This window comes from Microtus oregoni, unplaced genomic scaffold (genome assembly GCF_018167655.1).
Source record: "Microtus oregoni isolate MIOR12 unplaced genomic scaffold, Mior012 000004F_ref0000308, whole genome shotgun sequence".
NCBI classification, from domain to species: Eukaryota; Metazoa; Chordata; class Mammalia; order Rodentia; family Cricetidae; genus Microtus; species Microtus oregoni.
The window spans coordinates 66,651,688-66,667,551 of NW_024543063.1; the positions used below are offsets into that span (position 1 = coordinate 66,651,688).

The following is a 15,864-nucleotide window of genomic DNA, read 5'->3' on the forward strand; positions in this document are numbered from 1 at the left end:
TTGAATGACTGAACTCAAGTGGCATCTCTGGAGCAGTTTCTCCATCTGTTTTTCAAAACTATTTTTTCCCTAAACTAAAAATTATCTCCCACACCAAACATCATTTCCTATTGTAGTGCTCCAAAAAATGCTGGAGGTAGACCCCAGACTAATGGTATGTAACACAAAGCGTGCTTGTTCTTCAGAAATAGCCAGGATGCAACAGTCCATCACCCATATAAAATGCTAATGAGGACCAGGGACAAAGACAGGCAGGCCCTTTTAAAAGGAATTTGGGGAATTCTAAGTATCTTTGTTATAATCGGGCAGTCAGGGAGCAGTTACATGGGGCGCATGTTGATTGGACAGGGCTAGTAACATTTTCATCCATTGTGGGATTTTTCTGTCACATGGTCAGTAGCAGCCAGATCCGGCAACGCTGAGTCTCCCAGCCTTTTAAGGACAGGTTTGGAACTGTTTAGCCGATTGACTAAACCTGACTGGGGAACTCCCTGGGTTCAGGCTTAGGTCATTAATTACAATGAAGTTGCTCCTTTTCTAAGATGGAGTCACATTTTGGCCCCTTCACTATGTACACAGAAAATTTGAAAAAGTAAATTAAAAAATGTCTTTTTAGTATGTTTTCTTCAATGATCAAATTTCCGCATTTGCCTGTGTGCCTGAGACCTTTACTCTAGCCTCATCTCTGAGAGACAAACCACATCAGTAGCTTCTTAATTACACAGATTTCTGGTTTGGTCTACAGACATTTATTACCTTAAAATAATTTTTTATTGCTTGTGAACATGTGAATTATGTGTGTGTCCAAATCCTTTACTTGTTCAATTTGAAAGTAAAGCCCACATCTGAAACAAAATGTGCTGTGCTGAGTTCCTTTAAGTTACCTCTAAAATCTATGAAAAACAGATTTGGAAAAAAAAATGTTTGACTCTGAACAGATTCAGTGAGACTGCTTGAGCTTCAGAATGTGGAAAGTGATCAGAGTATCGTTGCTGGAAGTACATTGCGAATGAACTTGAATGATCAAGGAGCATGTGAGCTATGGAGAATCTACCTTTGACGGTCATGGTTTCCTGCCTATGATCTAGTGAGAAATAAGAAACAAGGACTAGGAAAGAAGGATGCAGTGACTGTTAAAACTTACTTGGTAAAGCACTCGCCCTGCAAGCCTGAGAACCCAAGTTCAGAGCCCCCAGCACCCTGAGAAACTTGGGGAAGTGGATACAGGAGGATCTCCAAAGCTTGCTTGCCTGCATGTCTAGGTGAATCAGTATACTCCAAGACAATCAGTAAAACACAGTGGGGATTTGGGTGAGAGAATGTCCCAAAAGCTGAGGTATAGGGACCATACAGTGGTTCATCAGGTTAGGGCACCCACTGGCAGACCAATGGCCTGAGTTCAATCACCAGAACACACAACGTGGCAGAACACAGCTGTCAAATATGGTTCTCTTCTGACCTTCACACACTTACTTGGCAGGTGTGGGGCACATGTGCACACACACACATGATATTTTTAATGAGAGGAAAAGAAATTGACGAATAAATTGTCGACCTCTAGCCTTCATGTGTGCACCAAAGCACACAGAACATGTATATAAGGGGCTGAAGACTGAGTTATAGTTCATGTTGAAAATTTCCTTATGAAATTCCTCAGCAAACATGAAACACATAGACGTAAGATTTCTTGGTGACTCTTCTTTTGGCTTCAAGTTGTCATTTTATGTAAAAATTTAACTCATGATATATTTTTTTGTGTTGCATATAACATAGCATTAAAAACATATGCATTGAGGGCTGGAGAAATGGCTTGGCATTTACGAGCTCTAGTTTTTCCTGTAGGGGACCTGGGTTTGACTCCTAGCACCCACAAAGCAGATCACAACTGTCCATGACTCCAGTTCCAGAAGATACAATGCCCTCTTCTGATGCGTGTGTGGTACACTGAAAATGCATGCGGGCAAAACACTCAAAAATGTATTTGGTTTTATTAGCTAAATCCCTTTAAAGCAGCACCCAATAAACTGCTCTAAAGGAGTGTAAAAGGATTTGTAAACTAACAGAAGTTCTTTGTTTTGCTTTTCTTTTTTTTTTGTTTTGTTTTTTTTTTTTGTTTGTTTGTTTTTTGTTTTTCGAGACAGGGTTTCTCTGTGGTTTTGGAGCCTGTCCTGGAACTAGCTCTTGTAGACCAGCCTGGTGTTTTGCTTTTCTTAAAGAAAGCCTAGGAGCTGGCCTTCCAAGGTGTGCAGGTTTCAGATGCCTAGGAGCCTAAAGCAGGCACAAAACCCAGTGGTCTCCATGAAAGAAGAGCCTTAAGCATGACCCCTGCCCTCCCTCGGGCAGCTCTGGAAGGATGTGTTTCTCTGTGGTAGACCCTGGCTGTCCCCAAGAGTTTCTGCTCCTCCTGCCACTCCCCAGGCCCCATTACCTGCCACTCCTGTCATATTCGTTTACGTGGTATTGACTGAAGTTGATAAGTTTTTTTATTGGTGGAAGCCATATTACCTACACTGACCGCCATGTGGAGCTGTCCCATAGAGTCATTCTGGATTAAATAGAGGGGGAAATCCTGCTTTTTATGACCCAAGAACCTATGACCCAGGCGTGAGGGCCAGAGGCGGGTATACCAGCCCGCTGAAGGGCTCTAATAGTATGGGCATCATGATCAAGGTCCTCTTGCATGTTGAGCCTCAAGGCGCCACAAGCCTTCCCGGCCCTTCCTGCCTTCCTGTTTAGACACCGCACCCTCCACCCTCCCAAACCCAACAGTAAATGTTCAAAACACTGGTTAAGTCTCCCCACTGATCCAAAAGAACGTCCTGCCAGGGCAGCTCCTTGGTTCAGTGTGAGCTGAACTCTGCTTCATCCTTAGCAGCCCAGTTCCATGGGCATAGTGATGTGCTGTGAGCACACATGGTTCTCAGCGACTGCACCCTGTGTGCTCTGCTCAGTGTGAGCTGAACTCTGCTTCATCCTTAGCAGCCCAGTTCCATGGGCATAGTGATGTGCTGTGAGCACACATGGTTCTCAGCGACTGCACCCTGTGTGCTCTGCTCAGTGTGAGCTGAACTCTGCTTCTTCCTTAGCAGCCCAGTTCCATGGGCATAGTGATGTGCTGTGAGCACACATGGTTCTCAGCGACTGCACCCTGTGTGCTCTGCGCATGCCCATGTCAGACTCCAGTGACAAAAGCCTACAGTGCTCAGCACATGTGGACAAAGATGGTATGTTTTCTCTTTTAAGGATGTTCCCTTTTAAGGTTCTGATATGGGAACTACAATCTGAATAACCACAGAGGTTTGGTACCTACTAAGGGACCAGGAGGGAGCAGAGTATCTCTCAAGGAAAGGAAATAGTCTATAGTGTTATGTGGCTATAAAGGAAAACTAGAGTTGGTTGGTTTAATGAAAGGAGGATGGAACAGAAAGGTAAAGGCAGGAAAACGGAAAGGGACAATCAATAGTAAAGGTCCTTTGAAAAACTCTATGGGAACAGACTACGTTAGGAGCTTCCTATACATATGTGAAAGAAACCCACAGGGAGACAAAAAAAAAAAAACTGAGGAGAGAAGGCTTCAAGTAGGCATCTTGTGCCACCAAATTAAACCTCCAGTGCCAGGAACAGGTTTACTCATGGACTCATGGACACCACCCAATAGAACAGGCTCTTGTTGCTCACACAACCTGATGTTAAGGTCTTGTTTCTGGAGGTCACACTTCTGTCATTAAACATGGAGAAGTTGTGCTGGTGTCTAACTAGATTATTCACCTACTGACCAGAGTTCACGGTACTGGAAGGTACTCTGCATGCTCCTGGAGGAGAAAAGTAGTCCTCAGTACCTCTCAGCACAAACCCTTCATCCTACAACCACACCCACGTGGAAGGAAGCTTTTGGACATGTGTAAATTCATTTCTAGGGGATCCAGCACCTTCTTATGTCTTTGCAGTCACCAGACATGCACACAGTGAGCATACATACATGCAGACAAAACATACATAGACATGAAATAAATGTGATCTATAAATATTGAGAAGTCATACATTTATGTAGTAAGTTCACTCTTTTAAAGTGTACAACCCAGTAAGTATTGTTTTAGTATGTTCTTAAAATTATGTAACCATCACCCTATTTATTTTTTAAATATTTTTGTCATTTGGGAAAAAACACCTTTATTCATTAGTAGTATTCGTTACTCTTCATTCCTCCAGACCCCATCCCCTATCAGTTACCAATCTAACTTTCTGCTTCAAGTGTCTCATTCTGGGCATTTAATAGAAATTAAATCATCTAATAAAGAAGTGTCTCATTCTTCAGTCCTTTGGCTACTTTCAACTGAGCTTAATATTTGTGATATTTATTCATGTCATGGGATGTATCAGTTCTCTACCCCTTTCCATGGCTAGAAACTAGACCACCGTATTAACACACTACCCTTTGTTTACCCACTCACCAAGCAGTAGGTAATTGGGGTTTCTTCCTTTTTTTTTTCTTTTATAAATGCTCAGGTGCTAGTGGCTGCACTATCTTAACCTACAATTTCAGCAGTAATGTGCCAGGGGAGGGAGGGAAGGAGAGAGGGAGAGAGAGACAGAGAGAGAGACAGAGAGACAGAGACAGAGAGACAGAGAGAGAGCGCGCACTAGAGAGACTGGGAATGGGCAGAGCATCTCTAAAGGGGACAGGGTGTCATTTGCTATGCAGGCAGCCATAGGGTGTGACATGCTGTGCCAGGGTGTGCCTGAATACTAACAAAATATCTGATGAGATCCATTGCCCTCTGTGTCACTGGGATGTCGTTTTAGTGTTGAGTTATAAGAAATCTTTACTTCACCGCCTGCCTCCCACCCGGCTCTCTGGTTCCCCAGGTAAGATGGCGGCTACCATGGAGTGCGATGTGGAAATGGCAGGGACCAATCCTGAACTGCTAGAGGACGAGGACTCCAAGAGGGAAGCGGAATCCTTCAAGGAACAAGTGAATGCATACTATGCTAAGAAGGACTACAATGAGGCTTATAACTATTATACAAAAGCCATAGATATGTGTCCTAAAAATGCCAGCTATTACGGTAATCGAGCAGCGGCTACACTGATGGTGCTTGGGCGGTTCCGGGAAGCTCTTGGGGACGCGCAGCAGTGAGATTGGATGACAGTTTTGTCCGGGGACACCTCCGAGAAGGCAAATGCCACCTCTCACTGGGGAATGCAATGGCAGCATGTCGCAGTTTCCAAAGAGCCCTAGAACTGGATCATAAAAATGCCCAGGAACAACAGGAGTTCAAGAACGCCAAGGCAGTCATGGAGTATGAGAAAAAAGCAAAAATGGATTTTGAAAAACGAGATTTCCAGAAGGGAGTTTTCTGCATGGACCATGCCCTAGAATTTGCCCCTGCCTGCCATCGCTTCAAAATCCTCAAAGCAGAATGTTTAGCAATGCTGGGTCGATACCCAGAAGCACAGTTTGTGGCCAGTGACATTTTACGAATGGATTCCACCGATGCTGATGCTCTGTATGTCCGGAATCTTTGCCTTTATTATGAAGATTGTATTGAAAAAGCAGTTCAGTTTTTTGTGCAGGCTCTCAGGATGGCTCCTGACCACGAGAAGGCTTGTATTGCTTGTAGAAATGCCAAAGCCCTTAAAGCCAAGAAAGAAGATGGGAATAAAGCATTTAGGGAAGGAAATTACAAGCTAGCATATGAACTGTACACAGAGCCTTGGGGATAGACCCCAACAACATAAAAACAAATGCTAAACTCTACTGTAATCGGGGTACGGTTAATTCCAAGCTTAGGAAGCTAGATGGCGCCATAGAGGACTGCACGAATGCGGTGAAACTCGATGACACCTACATAAAGGCCTACTTGAGAAGAGCTCAGTGTTACACGAACACAACAGTTTGAAGAAGCTGTGCGGGACTCTGAAAAAGTGTATCAGACGGAGAAAACAAAAGAACACAAACAGCTCCTAAAGAATGCGCAGCTGGAGCTGAAGAAGAGCAAGAGGAAAAATTTCTACAAGATCCCGGGGGTCGACAAGAATGCCCCTGAGGATGAGATCAAGAAAGCTTACCGGCAACGGGCCTTGACGCACCATTCAGATGGGCACAGTGGGGCCAGTGCTGAGGTTCAGAAGGAGGAGGAAAAGAAATTCAAGGAAGTGGGAGAGGCCTTCACCATCCTCTCTGACCCCAAGAAAAAGATTCGTTATGACAGTGGACAGGACCTGGATGAGGAGGGCATGAATATGGGTGATTTTGATGCAAACAACATTTTCACGGCATTCTTCGGTGGTCCCAGGGGCTTCAGCTTTGAAGCGTCTGGCCTGGGGAATTTCTTCTTTCAGTTTGGCTAATTCCTTAGACTCGCTCAGTTTAACCATGAATGTGGACGGTTCACCTCCTCCATCATGTCCCCATGTACTTAGAGCAGTTTCGTTTTCTCAATTGGGTGCCCTGTGTCTGTATGAGTGGGGTGAAGGAAAGGGAGCCGGCACTGAGGGCTGGGGAGGGGAGGGAAGCCAGGGGTAGACAGGGAAGCAGCTTGTGAATTTTTGTTGTATTGTTTAACTTTATTAAAAAAAAATTAAAAAAAGAAGTCTTTATACATTCTGAAGAAAAATTCCTATAGTCCTATATATGGCTATATACAACACATGGGAATAAATAAAAGGGCAGGAAAACTATAATGATTCTTTTTCTGGACCCATGAGAATAAGAAAAGCAGGAACTTGATCATCAGGCCCCTGTGTATTATACAATTACTGACTGTACTGGAAAATATTTTGTTACTTTAAAATGTCATAGTTTTTTAAAGTAATAAAATACAATAAAATGAAATAAAAAGTAGAAGAGTCTTGGGTGAAATGTTTCCTTTGTCGGCACAAAATAGAAGAAGCTTGCTAGGACATTCCTTAGGGGACTGAGAAAAAAATTTCAGAGGCTCCAATACTGAGGGGACCCAAGATGTAAGTAAACAGCCACATGGCAGGGACACCCCACTCTCTAGGACCTTCCCAGTAGGACACAACCCTGGACTCCTTCCCCAACTCCCTTGGCTTTTCTAGCCAATCAGCAGAGAGAGTTTCCTGTGGCTGGCTCTCCCCACAGCCCATCCAGCCCATTCAAACTACTACCTACACCACACCCCCAAACCCGCCTACTCTCCTGAAATTTCCCGTGGAACTCTGAAATTCTGCTTGCTCCAAATCTGAGGGGACTTAAGAGGTGAGTGAACAGCCACACCGCTGGACTCCCCTCCCTCTATGACCTCCCAGTGGAACAAAACTCAGGAGCCCTTCCCCAACTCCCAACTTTTCTAGCCAGCCAGCAGGGAGTTTTCTGCAGCTAGGTCCCCCAAAGTGCAAGCCCATCCACTGTACCCCACCCATGCTACTAACCACATCCTGCCTAAGAGCTGAGAGCTGGCTATAATACTGAGGGGACCAAGAACTTGCCCAAGGACCTAGCTGGGGACCTCCCCGTGGACACCTGGGAACCCCTCTAGAGCCAAGCCTCTTGCCAACCCTAAAAGGGCAGATATGGGAGCAGGGAAGAAGATATCTTAATTAAGATGTTTATATTATTATTACCATTTTCAATGTCAGTTACATTGTTGTTTTGAACACTCACTCTCATTGTAGCTTGGGAGGGCTTAGAACTCACATGGTAGCCAATGCTGGTCTTGGACTCACAGCTGTCTTCCTCCCTCAGCCTCTGCAGTGTTGAGATCAGAAAGGTACTATTGCATGCCTCAGTAGAAATATGTTCTTGCTCAACTAACTGTGTTCACACTATGTGAAGATGTCTAGGTTTTACCTCATGCTCCTAAGGTACTTTCTAATTGGTTTAACAAATGAGAACTAGCTAAGATAGGAGAAGATAGGTGAAGGCATAAGTCACAAAACAATCCCACACCAGTTTGGAATTATGATGTCAAATGTCTGTGCTATTATAGGTGTTGTTGCTTCCTTGGGTTGAGGTTTTCCTTCTAGTACTTTCTGTAAGGCTGGGTTTTGTGGATACATATTGTTTAAATCTGTTTTTGTCATGGAATATCTTGTTTTCTCCATCGATGGTGAATGAAAGCTTTGCTGAGTATAGTACTCTGGGCTTGCATCCATGGTCTCTTGGTGTCTGCAGCACATCCATCCAAGACCCTCTGGCTTTCAAGGTTTCCATTGAGAAGTCAGGTGTAATTCTGATAGGTTTACCTTTATATGCTACTTGACCTTTTTCCTTTGCAGCTCTCAATATTCTTTCTTTATTCTGTATGTTTTGTGTTTTGATTATTATATGGCGATGGGATTTTTTGTGATCCAGTCTATTTGGTGTTCTGTAAGCTTCTTGTGCCTTCATAGGAATATCCTTCTTTAAGTTAGGAAAATTTTCTTGTATAATTTTGTTGAATATATTTTCTGGGCGTATATATATTTGTAATTATGATGAGATAAGTTTTCAAGGTGGTGTGCCTATAGGTCAGTGGTAAAGTGTGTGTCTGACATGGCCAATAACACAGTTTCTACCTCTAGCACAGGAAAAACTGAATATGTACTTTCCCTCTTCTATTTTTTATTTAAAATAATATCAGTGGCCATGACTTTATTACTGCACTAATATTCTCTGATATATAGTATTCCAGTGCAAGAAACTACCGGAAGCTGCTTTGTCTTGCATATTAAATTTGAGCTGCTTTTAGTTTTGCTGTCCCGAGTAACAATAACCTACCAAATGCTATAAGTGTCTGCTAAGTTACAGTATTTACGTTCTTACCAGTGGAGAATGAGAATACCAAAACGATTATGAAACACATAGAACTGACTAATATACTAGTTAATGCACAGGATATACTGTTATACGATGGAGAAAGAAAGCCAGATGAGATGGTGCAGACCTTAAATCTCAGCAGAGGAGAGGTAGAGGCAGACAGAATTCTCTGAGTTTGAAGGCCAGCCTCGTCTACATAGCAAGTTCCAAGATAGCCAAGTGTGCGTGAGGGACCCTGTGTTAAAAAAAAAAAAAAACTAAACAAAAAAAACCCACAAATCTCCACAAACCTAAATAACAATATTGTATGTAATATTAGTAGGATTAATAGTAATAGCAATAATAAAAAGTGACCTAAAATACAGGTTTCTGTTATGATTATTATCATTATACCTGTCATTATTATTATTATTATTATTTTGAGACAGTCTCACTGTTGCTCAGGAGGGTCTAGAAGTCATGTCATAGCCTATGTTGGTCTTGAAATCCCAACTGTCCTCTTCCCGAGGTCTCTGTGGTGCTGAGGTTAGAAATGTTTCAGTTATTTAAAATATTTCACTTTACATGAACATTCCATATGCTTGTGTTAAAGTGACTTCTTGACCCAGTCTTTCTCACTAGTGTTCATCTGATTTCTTTGAAGGTTGTTTCTGTCCCAGAGATTTGAATTCTAACCAGATGAGGTGCACAGCTGTAATGTCAGCATTGGGAGGCTAAGTCAGATTTTTTTGAGCTTGAAACCATCCTGGGCCACATTTCAAGATCACCCACACCAAGGAGGAAAAGAAAAGGAAGGGAGGAAGTCAACGCTGGTTTATTGACCTTATGTCTGTCTATTCTGTCAGTCTGTGGCCATTTCGCTGGGGATCGTAATGATATCCCAAGCACCATAGAATAGCTACTTTGGGTTCTGGTGATCTTCCTTTTCCGAGGACAGAGAAAGGCCTTTTGACTGAGAGAAGATTCTCCCTGGAGTAGTTATGATGGACTCCCCTTAGCCAGGCAAGACTGGCTTTGCAGACAGAAGCTGAACAGCTGTCCTCTCAGGCACCCATCCAGACTTTTCATCTGGTCTTCTGAGGACTTCCTAAGAGATTGGTCTGCATTAGAAGATAGTATTTGTTCAGCTCTGTATTCCTTTCTTCATCAGTCTCATAGCTTGTGGTTACCTTACACATTCCCACCCTTTATTCCTATCTGTTACTGTGGATGTCTTTGTTCATACAATCTGCTCAAACTCAATGCATAGTGGTCTGTATTTTTACTATAGGAGAATATGATATTATAAAGTATACTTAAACAAAATGGACATATTCCTACAATATTATAACTCTTACAAGCACTTGAAGAAATAGCAAGTGTAAATAATTCTATCACAATTGTATCGATTTTATGTACCTATAATGAAATGCCTCAGAATGCCTTCTACAGGAAGAAAGAAGATTTATTGAGCTCACAGTCCTGAAGTCTCAAGTATAGTACCTCTACGGAGGAGCTCATGAGGAAGGCCTCACTGTGAGGAGCAGAGGATTGTGTACAGTAAGAAGAAATCACTGCTAGATAAGAAAGCGGAAATGGAAGATGATTTTCCCTTTTGTCATAGCCTCTCTCAGGCACTAACCCAAGGTCGGTCCCATGTAAACGCTCCAGTGACCTTGCACTAGTTCTCAGTTCTACCACCACTCCACACACCCACACAGGGCTCACCCTTCTCATTTAGGGTGTCAATTATGCAGCTCACACGATTTCTCATGCAAGGGTTGGTGGAGACTCTGTTCATTGCTTAGATTTGACTCTTTTCCTTACCTTCTTCGGCATTGCAGACAGTGGGTGGCTCCATACTGGCAACGTGGTACAGAAAGTGGTGTGTTTGCAGATGTGGAACAGAGACTCCTAAGTTTTTCTCCCCCTTTGAAGGACAGTGTCATACTGTAGTGGTAGATGAGAGGGAGTTAATGAATGCTTTCAGATTGTCGGTGCATGGCTCCCTGAGCTTCGGCTGCAATCGCTATTGTAGTGTTCAGGGATACTTCCAAATGTTTTTCCACTAACTGTGTGGGAGGTCCTTCTGTCTATGTGTTTCTTTTATTGGTTAATGAATAAAGACCTGTCTTGGCCTGTTGATAGGGCAGAACTTAGGTAGGCGGAGAAAACTGGACCGAATGCTGGGAGAAGGAAGACGGAGAGAGAGAAGCAATGGAGCCACCGCCAGAGTCAGACATGCTGAAACTTTGCCGGTAAGTCACAGACACATGGCAATAAACAGATTAATAGAAATGGGCTAAATTAATATAAGAGTTAGCTGATAAGAAGCTAGAGCTAATGGGCCAGGCAGTGATTTAATCAATACAGTTTCTGTGTGATTATTTAGGGTGTAAGCTAGCCAGGCAGCTGGGACCAACAAGTAGCTCCTCCTCCTCCACACTAATCTCTATTTGAAGGAATCCTAGATTTCTTCTCAAATACATGATGTAAATTTTCTATGATTAGGCCAGGAGTATATTGTAGTTTTGGTTGGGCATTTCATTTCTCCTGAAGTTCCTTTGACTGAGAATGTTTTGTGCTATGTTACACATTAGTTCCTTTTGTCTCTGTGACCATTCATGTTTTGGACGTTTCTGGCATTTTCTGAAGAGTGGATACTATGTTCAGACATGGTAGGACTCTCTACGAGAAGGAAACGTCCCAAGGTTTATTCCTGTTGTGTAGAGTACAGGAGCTCAGAGCACAGCCTCGGAGTGACATTGCTAGAGTGGGAATCCTGCCCCCTCCCTTTCCAGCAGTTTAAGATTGTGTAATTTCCATTATCTGATCTTGACTGATAAAAACATGAAAATCATACCTACCTCAGAGTATTGTTGGGAAAATGGATTGTCAACTAACACACTGGTTAATTGCACAAACTATTGAGTGCCTTACCAAGCTAGTGACCTCTGGTCCCAGAAGTCTTAAGGTTACACTAGACTGTGGCAGGGGAACACACTGAGAGGACCCAGTGTATCCTGTGTCCTAGACAGGATCCTGGAGCAGGAACAACCGGAGGGACTCCAATGAAGAGTTAGCCTGAGTTACAGAAATACTTAAACTGAAGAAATGTGATGTCTGTTTCCAAATGTCCCTCACATGTAACATTTTTTAACTTCTCTTTTCCTTCTCTTTATTTCTTCCTGCTCCCTTCCTTCGTCTCTCCTCCCTAGCCTCCTCTCTTTCCTTCTATATTTCTTTTCTTTTTCTTTCTTTCTTTTTACTCTTTACTATGATCCCATCATAGCCGAACTCAATACATATGTTCATACATACATGCAAAACATATATACATGTATATACATATATAGAGAGAGGCATATGTATTTTGCTTACCTTGAATTACTGAACTTCTTTCCCCCACCTCCTGCGGCCGTGGACTGTGTAACACTTGGCTTCACTCATATAACTTCCCAGGTTATTAAAACTCAGTGAAGGGAAACCTTAAACTTCTGTACCATGAAATTTTGGTAATTGAGAGTTTAATAGAAAACAATTGGCAGAATAACAGCAACAAAGAACATACATGAGACATGCACATTCAGCATGATAACCAGCAAGGAGCAAGGTGCTGAACCCAACATGAGCTAAACAGATGGATGGGGCTCAGTCTTCAAGGGCAAGGGAGGTGTTGGCAGGGAATGGGCAGAGGCAACAAAGACATTTGCAGCTCCCATGAAGGCTCCAGGAAGTCTATGTCTGTTTCTACCTGAACCATAATCAGACTCCTGTCTCTTTTTACTATGAGTGGGCCTTCTAGTCAGGAAAGGGAGAGTCAGAGAGAGGGGCTCTTTGGCACATACAGGTTTTTAAGGTATTTCATCTCCTCATAGATATAAATTTCTATATAGAAGGGCAATCCTTCCTGGTTAATCCTGTCAGAAGAGGCATGTAGTTTCTCTGACTAGCCATCTTGGAATAGGTGAAGAAAGGTGTTTCAAGGTGTCATATGAAAGCATCCTGCATCCTACAAACACAGAACTGGGTAAATCAGAAAGGAAATTCCCTTCTCCACAAAGATAACTATCATGACTATTTTGGAATATATCATTCCAAATCACAACATTTGTATTTATGTATTTGTAGGCCAAGTCTCACATGCTGGTCTCAAACTCACAAAGTAGCTCAAACCAACCTTTCACTCACCATAATCCTTCTTTCTGCACCTCCCTCAAGTGCTGGTGTTACAGGCATGTACTTTCAAATGTGGAATGTGTTTATATTTATAATACATTTCCGGTGATTTGATGCAAAAAGCCTCAGTCAACTTATGGGCTTAAATACTTGGTTCCCAATTAGTACAACTCTTTGGGAAGGATTTGAAATCATGGCATTGTTGATGGAAGTGTGTTATTGTGAGTGAGCTTTGAGATTACAAATGCTCAAGGCAGGCCTAGTCTCTCTCTGTCTCTCTTTATCCTGCACGTCAGCTATGAGCCCTCAGTTGCTATTTCAGTGCCATGCATGCCTCCCTGCCACTGTTTCCACAATTTCACCATGATGAAACTAATTCTCTGAAACTGTAAGCAAACATCCATTGAAATGCTTCCTTTAAAAGCTGCCTTAGCCATGGTCTTTATCACATTAACAGAATATTAGCCAAGACATATGTATTGATTAGATGGAATCATTTTCAGGTTATTGAACATCAATGTTCCTAGCATCATCATACACCCCACCTGGTGATCAAATTTGTCAGCTATATACTGTATCCCCTCATCTCACACTCACAGTGGACACTAACATGCTAAAACGTGTGAGAAGGTCCTGTACTGAGGAACGTGGCTTAGCACTGCTGTGTTCAGCACTTCAGAAACTTGTTTGGCCGTTAAGGACGGAAGACACGTCTTGTACATGAGCATCGAGAACAGTTTATTACACAGACTGAGGATAATCCAGGTGGCACATGTGTTTCAATAATATAATGATGTTAACATAGTCTACCCTTTACATGCCAATAAATCAGCTGAGCAACACAAGAGGGGTTGCCATTGCACAATGTCTGTCTACTGGAAAGGAAAAAGAAATAGTGTCTAAACTTGAATACTGTTAAGATGCCTTCCTTCCACACTGGGGACTATACTCCTCTGAACTTGGTGCTAGCATAGTAGATTTTACTTTGCTTTTGCATGGTTTGTTCTTTTCATTAACTTATCAATGGCGGCTTTGTCCCAGGTTTGGGGAGTTTGGCAGGTCTGTGGATTCTCTGCATGGTAAGAAGTAGCCTGGGAATCTGAGTTCAGGATGAGTCAAGGAGGTTGATGATACACAGTGCATCATGGGAGCCTGGACCTGAGTCATGCCTCAACGCTCAGTTCCAGTGCTGGCCAGCTCCCAGGAATAAAGCATCACTCAGGCCCCACCTCCATCCTTACTCAGGCCCTGCCTCATTACCCCTGCCATGGCCAAGCACCTTCTCTCAGGCCAGGCTCAACACCACGTTGCCTTTTTCAGGCCCCAACCTCGGACTTTTAGACACACTCAGGCCTATTGCCTGACTACTTGAGTTCAGTCACTGGACACCTAAGAAGGAGAAAATCCACTCCTGTGAGTCCTCATCTGACCTCCACTTGTGGACTCTTATCTGTAACTTGCACACACACACACACAAAATCACACACAGGCTCACACTAAAAATTATTATGTAAATTAACAATATATACTCAACTTCAGTCCTGTACTAGAATGAAACTATAAATCCACACTTCTGAGTCTGCCTGATACCCAAACTAGGAAATGTGGAAAGTGTCCTCTCTTTTGGTTACCCTTCATGTATCCATATTGATATAGTCTTATTTTTAATTCATATTTTACTTTCTCAGCTTTTAAAACAGTAAAGAGACTTTCTCACGGAATAACAAATTTCTTCTGCAGAAAACAGGGGATGTCATAAATTTAATTCTCAGTTAAAGAAACTACAAGTTATGGTCTAGAAGGTCTTATTTGTCAGATAAATTATTTGGTCTAGAATATGGGTTAAAATTTCATAGCTTCCCAACCATGATGTTTAGCATACTGTCTAAATTTCTAAATCCTCCATGAATAGGTGACAATGAATTAGATATCGAGTTCCAATCAGTTTTATATACATCAAGTAAGTTAGTCACTGTACTTGTTTCCTTGAAAACTCACCCAGATATTTATTTTTTTTGTTATTTTTTTCTTTTTTTTAATTTATTTATTTATTAAAGATTTCTGTCTCTTCCCCGCCACCGCCTCCCATTTCCCTCCCCCTCCCCCACTTAAGTCCCCCCTCCCCTCAGCCCGAAAAGCAATCAGGGTTCCCTGTCCTGTGGGAAGTCCAAGGAACCCCCACCTCCATCCAGGTCTAATAAGTTGAGCATCCAAACTGCCTAGGCTCCCCCAAAGCCAGTAGGTGCAGTAGGATCAGAAACCCATTGCCATTGTTCTTGACTTCTGAGCAGTCCTCATTGTCCACTATGTTCAGAGAGTCCGGTTTTATCCCAGGCTTTTTCAGACCCAGGCCAGCTGGTCTTGGTGAGTTCCCAGTAGAACATCCCCATTGTCTAAGTGTGTGGGTGCACCCCTCACGGTCCTGAGTTCCTTGCTCATGCTCTCTCTCCTTCTGCTCCTGATTTGTACCTTGAGAATTCAGTCCTGTGGTCCAGTGTGGGTCTCTGTCTCTGTCTCATTTCATCGCCTGCTGAAGGTTAATATTCAGGAGGATGCCTTTATGTTTTTCTTTGTCACCCGGATATTTAGAATGCTATGTTACTTTGAGTCAGTAAGCCAAGGATACAAGCATAGAGCTATACCAGCTCTACTGGGTCAATGTCTGCAGGAAATCCATGGATGCTGTGTAACCAGTTCCGAGGGACTCCTTCCTTGGTGACTGGAAGATGCTGTCGGGTCGCCACAACAGAGGGAAAGATGGTTTGGGGTGGGAAGGGTCAGAATCTTAGTTTTAAGACAAATTGTTCATAACATCTCAGACTGACCCCACATTAGTGACATTCCTGCCTCCACCCCAGAGAGCCGGGATGAGAAGTCTGCGCCACTACATGTAAACCAGAGTGTAGTTTTGTTATGGCTCAATCACAACGTTTCCTATTGTCAT

The 15,864-nt window shown here is 42.8% G+C and overlaps 1 pseudogene; it reads left to right on the forward strand.

Annotated features, from left to right (window-relative positions):
* The first annotated feature begins 4,871 nt into the window (after nucleotides 1-4,871).
* Nucleotides 4,872-6,421, forward strand: LOC121447455 (annotated as a pseudogene).
* Nucleotides 6,422-15,864: the final 9,443 nt, after the last annotated feature.